At 38.6% G+C, this 6026-nt stretch overlaps 1 pseudogene; it reads right to left on the bottom strand.

Moving 5' to 3' along the window:
* Nucleotides 1-266: 266 nt before the first annotated feature.
* LOC145130977 (formin-like protein 18 pseudogene) lies at nt 267-1619 on the bottom strand (annotated as a pseudogene).
* Between the last annotated feature and the right edge of the window lie 4407 nt (nt 1620-6026).

Below are 6026 nucleotides of genomic sequence, written 5' to 3'. Positions count from 1 at the left end.
TGGTAGCGAATTTCCATTCGAGAACTGATTAGCAAGTCTTCTGATGCGTTTTATAAAACTCGATTCAAGTGCAGGTAAATAATCTTTGGATGCAGAAACGGGTTTGAGAATAGGTAAATGAATGTATGGCTTTGGAGATAGAAATAGAAATAGAGGAGGTAGAGAAGGTTTTGGAGGTAAATAAATGTATGGAGAAGGCTTTGTTTGCAAAAACAGATTCGAGAGCAGGTAAATAAATGTATGGTTTTAGAGATATAGAAATAGAGTTAGAGAAAATGATGGTTATCGGAAAGACAATCGCTACCGATAGTGGTGCTCGGTAAACAAAAGGGTAACGGAGGTGGTGTGAGAGGTGAGGGTGGGGTTGGGGTTGGGCCATTCATTTTAAATATCTAAAATAATAATTTAAGAAAATAGTATAAATAAAAAATATGATAAGGAAAATTTAGTCATTTCATATTTGTTATGGACCAAAACAAAAATTAAATACTATTACTGAGATGACCAGCGTTACAATTAAAAAAACGGGACTTGATTCAAAAGTACCATACAACCACAGGGACCATTTTTGTAATTTACTCATATATGAAAGGCTTGTGTTTAGTGTAGATGGCAGCAGTTATGCGCACCAGACCTTTACTTGTGCTATCGAAAAGGCAATGCAAAAATAAAAAGAGTTAATGAAATTATTTTGGATGTTTGGTGCTCTATTGAACACAACTTAAGTGACTTACTGAAAAGATCCCAGATGATTTGTTACTCATTTATCTCATTAATACTAAAAAATACTATGTCCTGTGACTAGGAGGAACGTGAAGAAAAGTACCTCAGCTTTGAAGTCCCTAGGAAATTGATGTTTTTTATCCCAAGATATGTCGACTTCCTCACGACTCAGCATCAAAGTATTCGATTTGATGAATGCTGTGTTGAACATGGCACGATACATAATCGTCTCCTCCACCAGATCATCATTTAAGTTAATACACTATCACAATTAATATCAATTTTAACCAGCTCATTTTCTGCCTGAAATGCATGGAAATTATAATCTATCAGAATAAGAAACGTAAACCTAGAAACATAATGGTGATATATCCTACCTGATTGTAAGACTGGACATTCTTACTCCTCCTTGGGGTTGAGAATAAAAGTTTAGGGGTTTTATCAAGATGTAACAACCGATCGCGTCCATAAATTCTAAATGCAGGACAACAACCTCCTTTTTCATTAAAATCAGGAATCATTCTCATTATCACACAAATTAATTTGAGTGGTTTGTCTGCTGGAGGCCATCGTTCATAAGTGTTCCCATACTGTAAGTACCTCAACTGAGAAGCTGTAGCATCCAATTCTGAAAGCAGGGGTACTAAGGGTAACTTATCAGGTGGGGCCTGTTTCAGAACCATCTCAAGGGCCCTACTTTCAGAAGTGAAATGTTTTCTGTCAAGCAAAAGAGCAGCCAACATGAAAGCCAACACAGGCCAACCACCAAGTTCACTGTGCACTAGAAGAACGTTTTGTTGTCCAAGTGAGAGCCAGCTTTCGCTTGATTTAAGAAAATGGTGGATCACCTCAATTGGTACCAATGGGCAACCTTCATAGTCCCGAGGGTAGTCCATTATAGTAATATAGTGTTCTAATAGAGTTTGGTGGATCTTAATGCTTCCTGGATCTCCTTCCCGGAAATTCACAATCATGGGTGAAGATTTAGGGTATGTTTCTTTAAATTGAGTTATGATTCTGCCCACGTAGCCTTTGTATTCTTCTTGTTACCAGGTTTTGTGGAAAATGTTGCCTCCAAAATTAACAAGTGGTAAATAGTTCAGGGGTTATTTCTGTAACTTATCATTTACTATTCATAGTTTGACTATGAATAGTAATATAAGTGTGAAATGTTTGAAAATGAGAATGGACGGTAATATGGATTGGCAACTTGTTTGGTAAATATTAGGCGCATCCTTTTCAAGTCAAATTAGAAGGCGCAGCAATTTTTGGATGAAATTTTTTTTTTCTTTTCCTTTCATATTACATTCCCTTTGGCTATAAATAGCCTAAGCCATTTTCATCATAAACACACGAACCAAAATCAAAGTATATATAGAAAAGCATTAAATATATATACTTATACACCACCGTGTATTTTAGCTCTCCCACTCTATTTGTAATCTCTTTCATAATCCCTGTAAACACTGCAAATTATAGTGAATTGTTTCTCGGCTTCCTCCGCCCGTGGTTTTTTCCCGATTTGGGTTTCCACGTAAATTCCTGTGTCTCTATTCTATTTATTTTATTCGTATTACGTTGTGATTATTACGCTTTGATAATTTTTGATCCCATTCCGCATTGAGCTAATATTATTTAAGTCAATTTGGATCCGTCGTATTTTTACAACAATTGGTATCAGAGCATCCGGGTTGTGATATTAGCTCGTTGGGATCATTTTATCAAGTAATTAATCATGACTTCGGTAAAATACGATATTCCACTACTGGATCGTAACACCCGATTTCCGTTGTGGCAAGTAAAGATGAGAGACATTCTCATTCAGATGGATTTACACAAGGCGCTATTGGGTTTCAATAAGATGCCCGATACATGGACCGAAGAAGAAAAGGAGATGAAAGATCTGAAGGCTTTATCCCAGATTCGTTTGCACTTGTCAAACGATGTTTTGCAAGATGTTCTAAAAGAAACGTCAGCGGCTTCTTTATGGCTAAAGTTGGAGCAACTGTTGATGACCAAGAGCTTACCAAACAAGTTGCATTTGAAGCAACGATTGTTCAATCTCAAGATGATTGAAGGAGGCTCTTTAACTGAACATATATCCACATTTAAAGAGTTAGTAAATAACTTAGAGAATATGGATGTTCAGTATGAAGATGAGGACTTGGCTCTATTCTTACTATCGTCGTTGCCAGAATCCTATAGCCATTTTCGTGATACTATTATCTATAGCCGTGACACTCTAGTTTTAGATGAAGTCTATACAGCTTTGGATTCCAAAGAGAAGATGAAACATATTACTGGTGGTGGTTCAAGTGATGCTAAAGCCGAAGGTTTGAATGCCAGAGGAAGAACAACAGAGAGAAGTAGAACTTCTCAATCTTCCAACAGAACCAGATCCAAGTCAAAAGGCAAACGAAAGTTTTGCAACTATTGTCACAAGAAGGGACATGTGCTTGAAGAATGCTTCAAGTTGAAGAACAAAGAAAAAGAGAAGACGGCAGCAAATGGTAAACAAGCTAGCACTTCGGGTGAAGCCGATCTAGCTGAGGTCGAAGGTATTGGAGAACTTTTGACAGTTTATTCAGATAAACTGGATTCCACTGGTGATTGGATACTCGACTCTGGTTGTACTTTTCATATGTGTCACAACAAAAGTTGGTTTTACACATTTGAAAAGGTTAACCAGGGCTATGTGTTGATGGGTAACAATACTACATGTCCAGTTCTTGGACATAGTTCAGTCAGGATCCGTATGTTTGACGGAGTTATTCGAACCATGGGGGATGTTAGATATGTTCCTGACCTCAGAAGAAACTTGTTATCTCTCAGTTCCTTTGACAAAAAGGGATACGAGTTTGCTGGTAAAGGTGGAGTTCTCAGGGTATTCAAAGACGGTTCCGACAAACTGAGAGCCGAACGAAAAACCTCAGATCTTTACTTTCTTGACGGGCAAACAATTTCGAGTGATGCTGCTGTTGTGTCAAAGTCTTTTTCTGATCCAGATCAGTCCCGTCTTTGGCACCTTCGACTCGGCCATATGAGTTTTCAAGGCATGTCAGAATTGAGTCGAAGAGGTTTACTTGGTCAACAAAAGATTGTTGATTTGGATTTCTGTGAAGACTGTGTATATGGCAAGGCAAAACGAGTGAGGTTTGCAAGTGGTATCCATACAACGAAAGGACCACTTGATTATGTTCACTCGGATTTGTGGGGACCGGCTCGAGTTGCTTCAAAAGGTGGAGCTATTTATATGCTCACTATTATTGATGATTTCTCCAGGAAGGTGTGGTCTTTCTTCTTAAAAAATAAAGGAGACGTTTTCTCTACCTTCAGAAATTGGAAAGTTCAGGTTGAAAAGCAATCAGGTCTGGTGGTAAAGTATCTTCGTACGGATAATGGACTTGAGTTTTGCTCAGAAGAGTTTAATGTCTATTGTCAAAAGGAAGGCATTACTCGACATCGCACAGTAGTCCATTCACCTCAACAAAATGGTGTAGCTGAAAGGATGAATCGCACCATTATGGAGAAGGTCCGGTGTATGCTTTCTAATTCCAAATTGCCAAAGTCTTTTTGGGCGGAGGCTGCTTCGACTGCTTCCTATGTTATCAACCGATCACCGTCACGAGCAATCGAGAAGAAAACTCCGTTTGAATTATGGTTCGGTAAACCTGCAAATTATTCAGATTTAAAACCATTCGGATGTCCAGCGTATGCACGAGTTGACAATGGGAAGCTAGAACCAAGAGCAATCAAATGCGTTTTTCTTGGGTACAATCAAGGTGTAAAGGGTTACAAGTTATGGAGCTTTGATTTGAAGAAAATTATCATCTCAAGAGATGTTACTTTTGATGAGTCTGCTATATTTCAACCAATTGCTGACTCTTCTAAAAGAACAGATGCATCAGATGTATCATCCGAAGCAAATAAAGAGAATGCTCAAATGGAGGTGGAGCTTCCTACTTCACCTACCACTAATCAGAGTACAAATCAGCATCAAGATTCTTCTTCGTCGGATGAGCATGTTGTTGGTGAAGATTCAACACCTTCACAACCACAAGCTACTACTCCAAGCATTGCAAGAGATAGACCGAGAAGACAGATTATTCCTCCGAAGAGGTATGCTGAATCTGATTTGGTTGCCTATGCTTTTATTGTTGCTGATAATATTGAGTCTGCAACGGAGCCTGCAAATTATGACGAGGCTATCAAATCTAAAGACTCAAATGATTGGATGCTCGCTATGCAAAATGAGATGAAATCCTTGCAGCAAAACAGTACTTGGAATTTAGTTCCTATTCCGAAAGGGAAGAGACCAGTTAAATGCAAGTGGGTCTACAAGCTCAAGGAACCTGTCAACCCAAATGATAAACCAAGATACAAAGCTCGGTTAGTAGCTAAAGGCTACAGTCAGATTCCTGGTATTGATTACACTGACATTTATTCCCCAGTTGTCAAACATACTTCCATTCGTGTATTGTTGGGGTTGGTTGCTTCTAACGATTTTGAGTTAGAACAACTTGATGTCACTATAGCTTTCCTAAATGGTGAGCTTGAGGAAGAGATTTTTATGCAACAACCTGAAGGTTTTGTAGTTCCTGGAAAGGAGAACTACGTATGCAAGTTGAACAAATCTCTTTATGGCCTCAAGCAGTCTCCTAGACAATGGTACAAGAGGTTCGATTCTTTCATGACCAGTCACAAATTCAGCAGGTGCACCTATGATAGCTGCGTTTATTTTAAGAAAGGTGACAATGGTTCAAAGATCTACTTACTCTTGTACGTGGATGACATGTTGATTGCAGCAAAAGATATGAAGGAGATTCAGAAGTTAAAAGACCAGTTGAAAGCTGAATTTGAAATGAAGGACTTAGGAGCTGCCAAAAAGATTTTAGGTATGGAAATTATTCGTGACAGGAAGTCTAGGATCTTGCATCTTTCTCAGAAAAGTTATATTGAGAAAGTCCTAAGACGCTTCAGTATGCACGAAGCAAAGTCTGTCAACACACCTTTTGCAGCTCATTTCAAGCTATCATCCGCTTTGAGTCCTACTAATGAGACTGATATGGCTTACATGGCACGTGTTCCATACTCTAGTGCTGTTGGATCTTTGATGTATGCTATGATCTGCACGCGCCCTGATTTGGCTTATGCTGTTAGCATGGTTAGTAGATACATGGCGAACCCGGGGAAAGAACACTGGAAAGTAGTACAGTGGATTTTTTGTTATTTACGCGGTACGTCTTCTATGTGTTTAAGTTTTGGTAAATCTAACACTGGGGTGTTCGGATATGTTGATTCAG

This window comes from Lactuca virosa, chromosome 8 (assembly GCF_052849685.1).
Source record: "Lactuca virosa cultivar CGN04683 chromosome 8, Lactuca_virosa_CGN04683_v6, whole genome shotgun sequence".
In the NCBI taxonomy this organism is placed as follows: domain Eukaryota; kingdom Viridiplantae; phylum Streptophyta; class Magnoliopsida; order Asterales; family Asteraceae; genus Lactuca; species Lactuca virosa.
The sequence above is the reverse complement of the archived record's forward strand: the minus strand, read 5'-3'. Positions and strand labels throughout refer to the sequence as shown.